Source organism: Dromaius novaehollandiae, chromosome 5 (assembly GCF_036370855.1).
Source record: "Dromaius novaehollandiae isolate bDroNov1 chromosome 5, bDroNov1.hap1, whole genome shotgun sequence".
In the NCBI taxonomy this organism is placed as follows: domain Eukaryota; kingdom Metazoa; phylum Chordata; class Aves; order Casuariiformes; family Dromaiidae; genus Dromaius; species Dromaius novaehollandiae.
This window is the reverse complement of record NC_088102.1, coordinates 61,953,061-61,970,165: the sequence shown is the minus strand read 5'-3', so window position 1 is coordinate 61,970,165 and position 17,105 is coordinate 61,953,061. Positions and strand designations below refer to the sequence as shown.

General features: G+C 40.6%; 1 protein-coding gene across 8 annotated transcripts in view; it reads right to left on the bottom strand.

The window, feature by feature from the left end:
• DENND2B (DENN domain containing 2B) overlaps positions 1–17,105 on the bottom strand; it is a 189,086-nt gene that overhangs the window by 127,456 nt on the left and 44,525 nt on the right. For 5 of the 8 annotated variants that reach the window (XM_026104458.2, XM_064513048.1, XM_064513045.1 and 2 more), the window contains exon 2: positions 16,067–16,155. The exons of 1 other annotated variant lie outside the window; for it this stretch is intronic. The gene's annotated coding sequence lies outside the window, so the exon portion shown is untranslated. Of the gene's footprint in view, positions 1–15,412; positions 15,735–16,066; positions 16,156–17,105 lie in introns of those variants that run through there. 2 more of the 8 variants (XM_064513046.1, XM_064513050.1) reach the window with 2 other exon arrangements.

Below are 17,105 nucleotides of genomic sequence, written 5' to 3'. Positions count from 1 at the left end.
AATTTCTACTTCATATTTAGATACCTGTCTGCCTCTACCCAGCCCATACTACTAACTAGCTGCCATAGGTCTATCACAATTTGCTCTTTATTACAGAGCCTTTCTTTTTTGTTTAGTCTTTCCACCTATTTAAAAAAAAAAAAGATTAATTGATATTTTAAAAGATTACTTGGGTATTCTATTTGACCAAAGCTTCTACATCTCCTTATTAATTACTAATACCAAAGCAAAAACAAAAACAAAACTCTCTCTTGTTAGTTCAGTGATGAAGAAATTCCCAGACATGAATAAATATGCAGACCCTGTATTATTAGCAGTATTTTTCTCTTATTTTGCGGCAAAGATGATGCACGGACTGTAAACTAGCATTTTCTGAAGAATTATTCTGAACTTCATCAGAATCCATGCTAATAATATTAGCATAAACTGAAACACAGAAAAGCAACTTCTCTTTTCACCGATCTGGACTAAAGGCAGACTAACTCAGCTGATCTCAGGACAGGTAGTTTCAACTCCGTGAGTAAGACAGGATGAAACAATTCACTCCCAGACTTTTGCTGCAGATGGGCAACAACAGTGTTTTTGTAACAACAGGGAAATAGGAATATCTCTGCAGAAGTAAGCCAGCATACTTCAACAGTCTAGTTTATAATCTGTCATTTATCTCCAGGGGCCCAGCACACACAGACACACTGCCAGCAAACTGGTCAAAATGGGCGGCTTACATTGCACCTACCATCCCACTTGTCTCCAGTACAACTCCAACAACTGCTTTTTGAAAATCTAGCCCATGTTTCAGTTTTTGTTCTAAACTCCATACACTGTTCTTTAGAAAATACTTTCATTAGCTTAAAGAAAGAAATCTGACATTTCTGTTTTAAAACTATGACCTACTACAAAAATGGCAAGAATTAAAAAATACATAAATATATCCTTAAAATTCAATTTACCTTTGCCCAAGCCAAAGTTACAGGAGTTCAGCATCGTCAAATAAGGCAGCGAGAAAGCAGAAATAAAAAATGTAAAGTTTCCAGTTAACAGCTGTAAAATAACATCTCCAACATTTTGCCTAAGCTTTTCTTTTGTGTTTAGACTTTTGCAACTCATTTTTGTTTCTGTCAACATTATAGCATAATCCATCTGAGAGGTTTAAAAGTAAATGGTTTTAAGCAGTGGGTGAAACCAGAGTAAGTTAACCGACAGGAGGTTTTGGCTCCTTATTCTTTTTTAAGCATCTATTTGTCAGCTGTTGCTTCTCTGCAGCAACAGCTAGAAAGTTTATAGACTTTAGTCAAAGACTCCCAATTTCCTAATGCATGCTGTTTAAGCAGGTTTTCTTTTCAGTTGTTTGTTTCTTCAGTAACTATGACACTACTGTCTTCCAGCTTGTCCATCTGAATATAACTGTTGCTAATTTACATTTACTGCAGATCTTTCATCTAAGCATTTGACTGCATGAGACAATAATAAGCCATGTCCACGGCTGTAAGGCTGTCTAGCAGAATTATCCCCATTTAACAGGCGACAGAGCTGAGGTACAGCTGAGTGCTATAAAACGAGACATGGACTGTGAGAAATAGAAGCAAAGTGGAAATACAACTGTGATACCTCTCTGCTCTGGGCATTAGACAATTCTCCTTCAGCTAAATATAGAGATTTTCAATACGTAAATTGCAGACAACAGTTACTAACCTTTTTCCCCCCAGGTAGATTGTTATTTCTACGGCAAGTACTCCATACCCATCTGCAGCACAGCAGATTTTATATTTGACAATCTGAACAGTGGAAGAAAAGCTTATAGAATATATATCCTTCTATATATTGGATATAGCACAATTCAAAACTATTGCTGAAATACAATCTAGGGATTGCGTTTCCATTCATAAACTGTTCCACTTGAATATAGAGTCTGGAATGAATTTTATCCTCGTGTTCAACCAGGGAACCACTGTTTATTACAGAGCTGTACTTTTCTCAGTTTCAAAACCATATCTCTAATACTTTTCCTTGTCAAGTCTGATGGAGATTAGCAGACTTCTCAAACAGGATCGTACACAAAGAGAAAATGCAACAGAATCCAACTGCCTGGAGACACAAAGAAGCAAATCCAGTTATGTGTTCCATGACTAAAATAAAGGAAACCTACCGAGTACACAGAGCTCCAATCAGCTCTGATGGAAGCTCGGAAAGGCATCGGAAAGGTCCTTTGGTTAGCTACAACGTAAGCGGGAGCCAGGTCTCAACTGCACCCGTAGCTCTGCTTCTATCTCCCCCTAGACTAGCTGTACAGCACAGCAGCTCTGTTATTCCCGTGTAGTGTCAGTGTAATGCTCCCTGCCAACTTCCGAGCAAGAAATAAACAACCAGTGCTTTCTATTCATTATATATTCTGCAGCAGAGATCTGCCACAGAGGTGCAGGATTATTTAAACATTACAAATAATATTTTCAGAGTTGTCTAGGGACCCTCCCTAGGTCCTTCAGGGATTCACTACCCTTGTTCAAATTAAGCAGAAATAGTGGTCCAAGGTCGTTATGACCATTTCAACCTATAGGCTCACTAATAATTCTGCTTTTGCAGTATCTTTCACTGTCTCCATTTTGTTTTTCAGTGTCTTAAAATATTTCATTAATAGTGTCAAGACCACAGCAAAAATGCTATTGCAACAGAGCTCACAAAATTTTCACCAATGGTTCTTTGCATGTAGCAAGGTGCCGGGATACCACAAACCAAAAGCAATTTAAATACCAACAGCAAAACCCCCCATCGACTGTTGAACTGGCATGATTTCCATCTATAGCAAGGGGGGTGGGGAGCACAAATCCTCTAAAATAAACTAATTTGTTAATGTGGTCCTTCAGCCAAAGCATGAAATCCAGACGTCTCACCTGTGACCTGCCATGCCATTTTTAAATATTCATTTTACTTGACTACTTTGAAGAGTAATTTATTGCATCAGAACTCTGTAGTTCGATCAAAATATGCTCATAACACACCACCAAAATCAGATTTCCACAACACTTGGTGAAGTAGGGACAGGACTTCAATTGACATAAACCATCAAATGAAGTCACAGGAAATGATGATTGCCATGAGATATGGCAATTCATATGTTAACTGCTAACCTAACTCTCACATGCCAGTAAAAGGTTTCCATTTGATGCGTTAAAAGCATATATTTTGTTAAGTGTAAAAACACCATCATGCCTCCTTTGCTTAACGTTCTCACATTTCAGCTACTTGGTCATTGAATAATTCGCACAGTGAATCAGTCCAGATCCCATCAAGTCTTCATATTGTATTTGGATGACACTGTGCATTGTTTTACAGGTTAGATGACAGGATTTAAAATGAATCCTGTTGTGACCACAGTTGCTGCAGAATACCTTTTTTTTTTTTTTTATTCAGCTCTTGGAGCAGTTCTATTTGTGACTAAAATAAGAAATATTTTTATGCTTTTATGTGAACTAGAGAGCACGGCAGCTTTAACCCCACCAGGAGAAGTTTCACCTTGCATTTCCAAAAGGCAATATGCCAAAGACCTTTGGTGCACTTGCAGTCGCCTTGCTGAACACCTCTCTTGGCTACTACTTCTTCCAAAGTTTCTTTCAAAAGACAGCCAAGACCAAGTTCTGTGAATCATCCTTTGAATAAGGTCTAATTATCAAATTATTTTTAAAGCATCTTCCTTTTTTTCTTTCCTTTTCTTTCTTTCATTTCCTGGCTTCTATTATTCTTCCTCATTTCTTCACAGCCTTACACACCTCTTTCCCCTCAGGTCATTAGCTTTCACATCTTTCCTACAATTCAAAGTGCAGGCAATTTCTTTCCCACCCACTAACAGCTTTTTGGATTGAGAAGAGAGCTAAAGAGAATGCACTGTACAGCCTTTGGATACGCACTTTTTAATTAGTGAGGGAAGAAAAAAGAGATCTGTATAGTCACCTACTCAGAGACTCACTGTTCTAAGACCTGATCAGCTGCTCTATGTACACCACAGCTCTAAGACCCTGACAGTCTAAAACCCTGTCTGCAGCTATGTGCACATGCACTCTTTATAAAAAGAGACTTTTGTTTCTGCTGGAAAAAGAAAGCTAGAAAGCTTTATAGAAAGTTGCAGGGGCAAATTAACTCTCACAAATGTATTTGTCACATTTACATTCACCTGAGCATCTAGGATTATTAATAGAGCCTCTGGCATGAAACCACAAATACATGATCTAACCGTGTTTAAACAGGGGAAACTTAAAACCTAATTGTAAGATATGAAGTGCTTCCAAAAGTGCATTAGTTGGAAAATATCATGGTGAGGGAAAAGAAAGTCCCTCTCAACTACTGTTCTACTGAAAGTCTCTCTTAATCCATACAGTACTGACACCCTCCCCTTATCCTTTTCCTTTCTTCACTTTTTTGTCTCTCACTCTTTGCTTTTCACAGCTCTTCAGTACGCTATTATTAAAGAAATGCCACTCAAAGCCTCCAGAGTCCCAAATCTATTCACTTTGCCCTTGCTAAGCCAATTTCCCCACAGATCAGGACATCTTGGTTTCAGTTTTCCTATCTAAAATGAAAACTGTTTACATTTCACACTGCAGTAAAATAGCTATGAAGCCCTGTCTGAAAAGAAAAAAGAAAACCCTTTTCTGATCTGAAAAAACTAAACAGAATTTCTTTTAACCCACCTGTCTTTAAAACCAGTTTGCTGATACAGTATTTTAGCACACACAAAAACACAAAGTATACATGCAGTAACAACTTGTAAAGGTGCTTAAAGAATTTGGGTTCTGCTTTCAGAGCACTCAGGACTTTAATGTTACTGGAAGTCAATGGGACCTTTGGGCTTTTGCGAACATTGGCCTCGGACCCCCAAGAGCACACCATTAGAGGAGATTTCCAGGCATCTGAGTGTTTTGCAGAATTTCCACATTCATCTGGCCAGCCAAATTCATTTTATTTCAATGGAAATCAAAACTGTTCCTTAAAATTTATTAATTTCTTTGTGCAGTTAAGTGCTTAAATACATCGCAACCCTGATCCTGTGGGCGCTTCTGAACGTGAGGAATGATTTTGCCTCCAAACTGGGTCATCACATTTAGCCTTTTCTCAGGCTACTCCAGAACAGGTTACAACAGGGACTATCAGAACTAGCATTACAACAGCCTGAATATGAATTCTCCACCTTATTCGTTATGAATCCTACCATTCTTTGTTTTGGCTGCTACTATATCAATCAAAAGAAAACCTGTCTCAGAATAATAACATCATTTTTTCCCCCGTATGCCTATACTTAAGAGAAACAATGATTAATGGCATAATACAAGCTTATGACAAATTCTTATCTAGTTATCTTAGTTATTAAAGCCATTACTCCAGGAGACAGCAATCCCTCAATTCCCAAGGAACATAACTCAGTCATTTATATGGGAATACTATGAGGACTTCAAACTTATTTTTCTGGGAAATGCTTTTAATATCACAACAATAATGCCAAATTAACATGCAAATAGGTAAGAGAGAGGAAGCACTTCCTTACAATTCCAAGAAGCCAGTTTTCCAATCCCCCTCCTGCACTGCCTGCAGAAACGTGCTGGGTATGGAAACAGATCAGAAATGCAAACTTCCTGTTGAGATACAGGATGAAGAGATTTTGTCAGTACTGCATCTTTTAGCCCCAGATTTGTGGCCGGACTGAAAGTAATGAGCAAAGGATATCTACTGATTCATTCTTCCTATCTTTTAACCAAAGATATTTAATGGCTCTTAGATTACAAAATCATGTGTCTCTTTTGGAGAGCTATAGCTATAATAAGGCAGTATCTATCTATCCAGTTCAACAGTGATGCTTTCAGGCCTGATTTTTATTAATACAATTATTATTACACTTACTATCCAGGAAACTTAGCCAGAGACTTGGACTTACTGTACTGAATGCTGTACAAAACAAGAAAAAAAAAGTCTCTCTTAAGTAGTTTCCCTTCAAACACTGTAACAATGTGAGTTTACAAGGATGTTTTTAACCCAGTTTTTTAGATGACCACTACGTTTCAGAAGGGAGTAACTGAAGAGGTAACTTGCTGTGATTGACTATTGCTGGGAGAGGAAGAAATTTTACAGCAAGCTTCATGAGTCAACTAACTCTTTGTTTTGCTGCAGTTTTTAAAAAGAATATACACAACAGACCTGGCAATGCTACATATCGTTGCCACCAGCTGTCCTTGAGCTCACAGCAACGGTTCCCATTGCAAGGCTTGCTTCACTTTAATTCGGCATTGCCCTGCACACTAAAAGGCAGAGAGACTCTCAGATCAACTTGCTACAGTTGGGTCTGTCCGTACGCAGATTCCCCACTGAAGTCTGAATGAAGTTCTGGACACAGTCATGCTGAAGCCAGTCAGATTATTCACACAGTACACACAGTACCGCCCATCGCCAGGGATACTGTCCTGCTAGATCATACTTTTTTGTCACCTCCTTTTGATCAGTTGTCCTCCTAGTGACACCCCTCCTAGTCTCAGTGTCAGAGACACAGGAGAATGTCTGATCTTGCAGACAAATACTTCATTAATTAGGCATCACCTTCCACTTCTTACTAGGTCTTCTAATTCTTTCTCAAAACATAGATTCTGATTTGCTTTTGCTTGAAAATGTAAACCAGAAGGTGTTCCCTCGCAAAAGACCCAGCTATGCTGAGGTTCAAAATCTGCAGTAGAATGAGCATCTCTCCTGTTCATAACTCTTGCAGCGCACCAGAGAAGTCCACCCTTGAGACAACACAGCAGTCTTTGAGAATGAGCACAGCAGTCTTTGAGAATGAGCACATTTCCATCCCTGGCTTCCCACTCTGTCTTCTTCTGCTGACTAAGCCTGACCGGTCATAAAGACATCTGCTCTCTCCCTCAGTGCAAGTCCAATTGCTCACATGGAGATCAGGAGGGTAATCATTTGCCATTAGTACACAGCAAATTTCATCTTTCTGAGGTATATCCTGATTTTTTTTTTATTCAGATTCCCCCTCTGCCTCTGCACCTAGCAGATGCGGGCTGTAAAAATGGGACTTACATATTTCACCTGGCAGCTTTGTCCAGAATTTCCAACTTGAAAAAGCACCTACTTAATTTATAGCAGCATCTGTGATTCAGTCAAAGTCATCACCTTCAAGTTTGAAACTACACAACTGTGGCACTGTGAACATCAGTGTACTAGTGAGCAGCTGAGGCATCATCATTTCCTGTTTCAGAGATAATACTGGTAATCTCGAGCTATGGAGTTACTCAGTACTGCCTGTGCACAGGCTTCAGGCAGTCAGAAGAGATGGTCAGTCCCAGAACGTAGTCCCAGGATCTAAGCAGACTTGCCTTTACTCTCTTGGAAACCTTTCTTGGATAAAACTGGTATCCCTCTACCTGGTTTGGAGCTAAAATGTTCCTGAGGATATTTTTACTACTTGGAGTCTGTTAACATAGATAGTGGAGGTGGGCAGAGTATAGTAATTCATACATACATACATACATACACACATGCACACACACAGAGCTATCAACTAAACTACACAACACCAGTGTGCAGAACCAAGATTCAACCTCATAATCTTCTGGTACAAAGCCTGGGGGGTCTATCACTTGAGGCAAAAAAATCCATTACCCACCAGTATAAGCAAGGCTGCATCCTATTTGTGATTTCCTCTATAGGCAGGCTGAAAGCTCGTAAGCAGACTCTTTTCAGGAGAAGGCAATTATATCATACCTTACAGAGCTCTGAAGCCCACCTCATTTTCTTCTTTTAGGTCATATTAAGTATTTTATCAGTCCAATATCTCACTTCTTTTACCTTCCCTGCGTAAGAGAGGCAAATGCTTAGGATACTACAGATGCCACTAGATTTCAAGATTTACACATTGGTGGCGAAAAGAGATTTCTGAATGCCTATGATTTTATTTTTTCTCCTCATTTTATTTACACGTGTGATTTGGCATACAACACATTAATAGATGACCTATAAATAACACACAGTTGCAGATTTCTTCATCTTCTAGTGTTTAACAGGGAATTTCAAGGGGTCACGAGCCTTCAAAAATGTCTAAAACGTTCCTCTCCTTTTTATAACTGCAACAAAACATGTCTGACTGTGTACCTCACAGGTTTAACCCCGGCCTGTCTTTCTCCTGGAGAAGCCTACATACCTGTCTGAATCCTCATATCCCCTGCACAGAAAAGCCAAATTGATCTAAAGGTAACCAAGCCTGTACTGAAATTAAGTAAGTATCAGAACACCAGAGCTTCCTCTCAGGTTCCCCAAAAGTTCAATCTGACATTTGGAATTGTCTTGACTGCTGAAAAAACTTCTTAACAAATGAAAAAAAAAAAAAAGGCATAAATTCATCACTCCAACAGTTAACCTGGTTCAGCCACATACAGGAGTTGCTGCAAATTACAGAGGAATGCAACTAGTCCTAGCCGGCTGGTTCACATACAAAGAACAGAATCAGTCAGTAACAAAGAGCAGGAAGAATCATTTTCTCTTCTTATCCATATGCTTTCCAGACTAGGGCCAGTAGGGGATTTGCTAGGGGATTTGCTGATAAAACGCAGCTTTGTCACGTTTGTCAGACCTGAGGCTGTCATGGACACATAACTGATCAGACAACTGTTAATGAGCCACTGTCACAAGGGCAATCTGTCCAAGCTGACAGATTTGCTGCTCCTGTTCAGTAGTGGGCAGCAGTGAAATGGCCTAGTCGGCTCTCAGTCTCACCCAGCTGCTGCTCGGGTCCTAGAACGTTTTATTTCGGAAACAGCAGAGTCCACGTTTCTTAAAAAAATATTTTACAGGATTCCCCCATCTACAATGATGCTTTGTTTGTTTGCTTTTAGATCAAATTGAAAGCAAATGTTGAAATGGTGTTATGCTGAGACAGAAGTCTGGGTTTTGACCTCGCTCCTCTTCTGCGCACCGTGTGGGAAGCCAACCATTTGTCCAGAAGACTAAGTCCCTTTGAACAAGGTGCTCTTTCCTCTTTCACGGATAAGCAGCTGGCTTCTTTCCTCACTCTTTCTCCCATCTATTCCTAGCATCTCCCTTTTCTACTCAGGCTCAGTAGTTGTTGAGTGTTCCCCCACTGCTAGCGACATACTTCTCCTTTTCCCATGACAAATGTTTTCTGACAGTAAACATCTTAATACTTCTGCCAGTCAGTATATTATTTGGCACCAATACAGACAGCAAGCACTTGTCGGTCTCAGAACCACGAGTACTGGTCCATGTGTGAGTCCGTCCGGCCACTGTGTCCCTGATGGGGCAGGAGATGTCCGATCTCAGATATCAGTAAGTCCAAGCGTGCATTGCTCCTGTATGCAAGGTCATACACCTCACCAGCAGAGCAACTGCCAAAGTGATGCTACAAATCTTACCCACATGAGCATTACAGGATCTTTGATTTCACATGGGCAAGGACAAAGCAAGTACAAGAGAGCGGTATCTGCAATTGCTATTGAGGTTGCTTGCATCAGGCAGAGATCAGCGACAAGAGCTGGGGTACTGCCAGGGCAGCGACAAACGGGAGAAGGGCAGGGCACCTCCCTCTGACCACGCTGGCAGGGTGCTGGCAGATGAGGCAGAACAAAGCTCTGGGCTGGATCTTCAGCTGACACAAACCAGCAAGGGTCTGACACACGAGAGCACTTCACCTAATGCAGCCTCTTTTCACACAGAATGGTTGAGGTTGGAAGAGACCTCTGGAGATCTACTCCATCCCCCCTGCTCAACCCTCCATAGTCCCAGTGAAGAAAGTGCTCAAGTGGAAGGCAGAGGCAGTGCACAGTGACAGGCAGGGTCTGTAAGGAGCTCACCTCTGCTTGTGTTTTGGGACCAGCTCTTCACATCTTGTGGATCATACTGTACCCAAATCCGGGGACAGGACTTGCTGTCCCTTGCCACTGGAGCCTCAGATCAGGGAAAGAGCACCTCTAGCAGGAGCTGTACTTCAGCTGCCAGTGCTGGGGAGCAAGCTGTCTTGCTTCCAGGCACCATTTAAGGGACACATTTTTGCGGGAAGCGAAAGGAGTGGCCAGGAAGCTGTATGTGCAAGTCCAGGGGGTGTAACCACTCTGTTTGCAACCTACTATAACTTGCTATTGATAATAAAAGAGCAGTGAAAAAACAATGTTTGCTGTTGGGTCTTCATATGTTCCCAAAAGCCAGTCTGCTGCCCCAAGCATAAGTATAGTGGGGACAGCGCAGTGCTGAAACCCAGTCTCTGATGTGTGACAGGGCAGGTCTAATTCAGAGCATCAGCTGATCACACAAAACATATTCACTATCCAAAAATATTTTTCACTCTTCTTTCTGAAACCATTTTGCCTATTCTCCAAGAAACAGCACCAGGATAAGTCACCTGAAATTAATTTTTAGGCAGATTTCTGAAGACTGAATTGTGATATGGCCCCTTCCCTAGGACAGCACCCCAGGAAACCATAGTGGAGCTCTGCCAGGAAATGCCAGGAGATGAATGCAACGGGCTGAGTAGAGCATGGGTTTGAACATGTCGGCAACAGAGTGGTAGGAGGACGGATAAATCTTTTGGATAAACAGTATTGTGCTCTACGTCACAGAGATGTTCTTCGTAACTGTAGACAGTACTTTCTTGGCTTGCCGCTCTTGACAACTCAGTCATAAAACAGCTCTCTCTGGAATACTCTGCTCAAATTAATCAGCTCTCAGTTATTTTCCTTTTAAAACTAGTAATAGGAGGTCTGCATGGACCCATGTGAGACTCAAACACAGGAATATGAACTGTGCAGCTGCAAACGTTACCATACTGCTGCAGCTTTCAATTGCTTTTTGCTCTCCACTGAGGGGGCATGAAATAGCATTGCAGGGAGCAGCTCTTGTATTGTCAAAATTGTCCAACTGTTCTCAGCATGTCCATAACATGGTAAATGTTCAGCGATGCCTTTCAACTTCTAAGCGTGTTTGAAAGGAGGAGTGTTCTGGTCACAAACCAACAGGCTCAGCTGGACCAGGAGCACAGGATAATTTGATGGCTTGTATCCTTCACATGCCAGCTGCACAAGGGATGCCAAATTGCATTCTTGCCATTGGCAGAAGTTTTAGCCTCCGATTCATCTTCTTGTTATCAAACTGCAACAGGATAAACGCACAGGATAGGAAAAAAAAGGTCCAATGAGGAACAGTGCCTCTGACTGGATGGGGAAATGGGACTCCTTTGAACAGCCCCATGCATACAACAGTTTGGCTCAGAGCTGGCACAGAGAATTAACACTTCATGAGGTCTTAACCCAGAAAAAGAGCTCTCGCTGGAGGAAAGCCAACTGTGCCACACTCCACTAAATGCTTATGGTACTTTGTTGTTGTCACGTGAGACTTGGGAACAACTGGGAGGCTCTGTTCAAAAACAGCTCAGGGTTGAAGTGCATTCACAAAGCTGCAGAAGTAGCAAGCAGAGCACCTGCCTCTCCCAGGTCTGCCTGCAGCTAGTACTGTCACAGAACTTAGTCTCCACTGGCAATAGGTTCACTTGCAGCCTGAAAAATAAAAAAAGCCTCTCAGGCTTTTAGCAGCAAGATGAAGTTTAAATCCCAGACCGGAAGCCTTAATTATAACGGATTTGTGTGAAAGTTGCCAGATCTCTCCCTGCTCTGTGATCAGTGCTGTGCCAAGAGTCTGTTTTGTGTCATGCTAGCAACAGTGTTAAGTTCAGCAAAGTAACTAGGTCAAAGATGCAAAGGCAGAACAGAGATCACTGATTAGCACTAATGAGACTCTCTACTGCAGAGCAGAGTAACAGCGCAATCATCTCAAGGTTGTTGCTGTAATTAAAGGTAGCCACATTCATATCCAGTGTGTGCTGCCCAGAACAAATCCTCTTGCACTTCTGACTTCTACACCTTAGAAAGTCACTCAAAGTCACCATGACCAGAGAACTACTTGAGAGGAGACAATAGCAAGAACTAGTTGTTCATATCGCTGGAATTTAAGTTAACTTAAACAAAATGAAGGAAAGGTTTGAGCATTCTCAAGGCAGCTCTTCTAAACACAAAACATTGTTTTTTTCAATCAACTAGTTCAACTTTTTGTAAGCATACGGTTACATATAGTGAATACCAGTCTCATGTTCAAGAATTCAATGGTGCATCTGCCCATACTTGTAATACCAGGCACTGCTAACATCACCCCACCCTCAAAGACAACAGAAGAAACAGAGACAACTGTAGTATTTTTCTAGTGTTTTAAATAGACTTTCCGTAGGAAGAGAGATTGAAAAGAATGGAGTTATTTAGAGAACGGAGTAAGAGCAGAAACAAGTACTGAATAACACAGAGAAAGTCAGTCCTGGGCTCCTAAAAATCCTCAACATATTCATCAACAAGGTAGCGTATTTCCAGCTAATAAAGATAAACATGTGTCAACATAACAATTAACCTGGAACTCAGTGCAACAAAGACACAATAGGGCAAAGTATATTTCCAGTCTGTGGATGAGCAGTTACACAAAAGACAATCTTAAGCAAAATAAACCAAGCAATTAAAAACATTATAGCTCTTATACTCATTATAGCATTATATATGTAAATTACTCATTAGATAATTGAGGAGAGAAAAAAAATATTTCCACTATGTCCATACACTTTCCTTCTAAGTGCAACAACAGAAGACACAACTAATCCTATCGAAAAAAACACATTAACCTCTGGAAAACTGAGACACACTGACTATTCAGACAGAATGTGGGCAAACAGCCATGGACACAAAAGAAGTGGCTCCACGAGCCCAACAAGGAGATTTATGTCAGGATAACAACATAATGCAGCTCTCTTCAAGATACATAAACAAACACACTTGTAAAGTGGAAACTCCAGCGGGCTGCAAACGGTGGGCTAAGGACAATACAGTAGTTGACCCCCAGAGCCACTATGTCTGTACAGACTGCTTGAAGAACTCCATGCACATCCCTGGTATAACAGCAGCCTTCTTGAGTTCTGTTCACTCCCTTTATGAATGAAAAATACAGTTTGCCAATGCCTATGTGCTGCTGGCTACATTTATACCCAGCCATAACAGCTAAGCTAGTAGGTACCTTTTGTTTTGAGTGTAATTATAAAAATACTATGGTTTATTAATGTTTTTTTTATTTCCCACTGGTAAGGTTATAGTATATAACACATGCAGACTTAATTTGGAATGTGCCAATTCAGAATGCGAGGACATATGGAAATTATATTAAAGGACTATGGAAGTGATGCCTTGTATCACTTTTCAAAGTAACGTGTAAATACTACAATACAGACCATTATGGGAAATGCCACTCAGCCAGAAACTCTAGGAGAGAATTCACCAGACTTCCTACTGTATTGCACCACAGGACAGATAAGCTCCAAAAAGCAACCATTGCCTTTGGGATTCCTCCATTTTGGGAATGCCCAGCTTGGAACAGCTTGAAGAGATCTTTCAGGAGGTTCAAACTGCCTGTCAGCAAAATGTAAGCACTTAAAAGCAGAGGTTACGATTTTGCAAATCATTTTGTATTTCAGAAATTTCGGTGACTAATAGCATTTTTCCCCAAATGCGCCTTAAACTTGAGTAATTAGCACAGCATTCCTTGTTAAGAAGGGGATGGTTCAAATTAGGACATCAGCTCTGCAGATATTTCATTTCTGTTCAAGAATGGCACAAGGATTCCTTATTTAATCACTCTTAACCATCAAAGAGCTGGTCAAATTACTAAATTTTCCTTAGTCAGGGTATTAATTGGTATTCATGAGCAGCAGTATTTTATTTATAGAAAATCAAGCTAGTCAAATCTGGTAGGAAAGAAGAACATAAAATGTTACACTGTGCTGATTAGCCTTAAATCACAGACAGCTGTCAGTTCTGTGCATATGGTGTGGCAAGATTACCTGCTCCATAATAGCCTGTTTCTCCCTCATGAAGTACTCTACTGACAGATCACAGTGAAAACAGCTTTTCCCCACCAAAATCTTCCTGGAATTCATCCTTGAAGCACAGCTGATAATGTCCTTTAAGCAAGGAATAATTTTTGTGTGCACACACACATGCACATGCACACATGCACACGCACAAGTAATGGCCTTTTGTGGGAAGGAGAGGTGGGACAGAGGGATGTGATTTCTGTTCCCTGCACTTTTCCCCTTCTAGAATGATTATAGCAGAAAGGGGAAATAAGCATCATCACGATCTCCGATGTGTGCTAGCAGGCATGCTGAAGCAGTGTCTGTCATTGTTTGGTGCAATACAAAAGACCCTCTGTCTGGAAAGTTCAAGAAAGAAAACCGAGAGCCAGTGGCCTGGTCCTGCAGTCAAAAGGCTGAAAGAGAGGCCAAGAAGTTCTCAAGCAGAGGCTGATCTGATGCCCTTTGAAGTTGAGGGGAAAACTCCCATGGACTCCGGCATGCTTTGGATCATGCCTGAAATGCACAAAAGAAAGCAAAGCAACATAAAAGTAGAAACAAGCATCTGACAGAAGAGAGTTTTAAACAACGTACGGGTGACCTAATCTTCTCATCATGGTTATCAGTTCAGTGTATTTTTGTGATGTCTGAGAAAGGAGAATTGTATCAGTTTTCTAAGTCTTTTCATTAGGACATAGCAACTGTACATTAATCATTAGGTATTTTTCACTGAAAATGCTATGCATGCCATCCTAATGTCAACTGTCGATTACAGCATTTAGCAAACATGTCAGAGGAAAGGGGGAAAGTGCCTCTTTCAATTGCTGGATTTATTAATTTAAAAGTTTTCCACTTTCTCCCTCTCTGCACCCTCTTCCCCAAAAAAACTATGAGAAACACAGTCCACGACTGAAAACCTTATTAAGAACAACGCTGCCAGCGTCATCTATTCATAAGCAGCAATCTGAGACAGAGCCCAACCCAGAAGAAACTCTCTCGCAGCACATTCTCCAAACAACCTCTCAAGGGCTCCAAGTGCAAGGAGGTTCCAAATCCTCTGCTTAATTAAGATGCAATTAACTTTCACGTTAAAGATAGATACAGGAGCACCCAAAAAGAAAGAAACGCCTGCTGAATTCTGTAACACTTCCATAACTATTTTCCTGAATACAGCAATAATTGTATTGTTTTAACTTTGGTGTTTTCTAGGTCTCAATTAAACTTTCTGGGAATTAATGTTAGAAATGTTTTAAGCACTTCTTGCAGCCTTTGCACAGGATTTGCAACAAAGAGCCAAAGTATCTTTTTTTCAGAAACACTGGATATTTCTTCTTTCCCTGGCTAATAGAATCCAACTGTTGCCGCATGACATCATTCCCCAGAGCTAGGGAATCCAAGCTAGCACAGACGGTCGGCTGAAAGTAAACACTACAGAAGAAAACTTCTCAAAGTGAGAAGAAATAACACAAAAAAGGCAATTTTTGTTACCTGAAATTTGGAGCACTTCCCTTTCCACTCCATTCTCAGATTTGTATTTCCCAGACAAAATTCTGTCTTATTATCTGAGGCAATCGGAAAACCAGTCGCTTAGCGTCTAATACCTGCTGTGCTTCCCACAACTCCTTCATATGACCTTTCACAGCACTGATTCCAGCAAAAATGAGTGCAGAGAACACAGACTGGCCGGGCCAGTTGTCATGGAGATCTCTCTCTCTCTCTCTCTCTTTTTCATACACACGCGCACGCACACATACACATACAGACTTAAACAATTCTGGGAGGCATCCACAAAACAGCATGCCTTTTCATCAGCTAAGTTTCTGAAGCATTCCACCCCTCCTCCAAGCCCTCCCTTGAGTCAGCCCAGGAAGCTGAGCTTTGGTCATGAATCGATTGTTGAAATAAGAGATATTGCCTTTTAAAAAAACAACACAGAACTTGTACTTTTTCCCCCAGGAAGGAAAACAGAAAAGTTTGCTTGCCAAAGCTTTGAACTCAAAGCAAATCTATTACATTCAAACCTGCAGGCTGTTTATCTTTGCCTGGCTTGTTATGAATTCGATATCTGAAAGCACTACAGCTTTGTTGAAATACAATCATGCAGATTATATGAAATGCTCCTGGCATGGCCTGACTGCTTACCTTGCTGTTCCTCCAGGACCCAGCCAGTGACTCAGTGAGCGCAGGTATTCATGGTGGTCATGCAGGACTTCCTGTATTCTTTCATGTTTCTGTGTTTAAGCAGAAAAATCTGCAGGTCAGGAACATGCAACAAACAAAAGCAATCCCTCAGCCAAACAAGAAAAAACAGGCAAGTTTGGAAGTTCTCTCTTAACAATTTTAACATTACATGCCTCTTACCCAAAACCCACTATCTCTCAGTTAAGGCAGAAACCCATTTCACTGACATCTGAGAATACAAAAACTGATTAATTTAACATATTCACTGGCACCATGCTTGCAAAGCAAAACTAATTCCAAACATAAATAAAGACACACAACATTTTTTCCCGTGACAAAAAATTTCTAAGTTAATCCCTGGAAACATCATATAGGAAAGCATGGACTAATAAATCAGGAGGAAAAAAATACTTTTTAAAAAGAAGGAAAAAGAACATTTAGTAAGAAAATACAGTAAAAAGCACATGGACTCAGAGGAACAGCACTGTTGTCCAAAGTTTTTACACTTTGGGAAATAGCTTGGAGAGCTATTCTTCAGAGGATTTAACCAGAGTCAGTCATTCAAAGTTTTAAAACTTCATAAAAGATATTAAAGGGACTGCATCATTCTGCTTTCTGCAACATGCAGTATAAGCAACAGTCCCCCTAGTGGGCATAAAAACACAAAGCTGAAAATAATAACTATGCAGGCCTAAGTAGGAAATCACCCGATCCATTTTTTCTTCATCATCCACTTCACCATGCTATCATGATATTCCATCTCTACATTTACCAAAGATCCTTAACAATTCCTGCAGTCCAAAGAATACAGGCCATTATCAGCAACATGAAAGAAAATGAACATTTACAACTATTTTTACCATATTTAGGGGACATAACACAAGAAAATGTTTATGTACATACTGTTACATAACCAACACAGCTAGGTTTATATATGAGGAGATATAGAGGAGTTTCAACATATTTTTCTTCCAGGTATGTTTGTAGCATGGATTTTCTA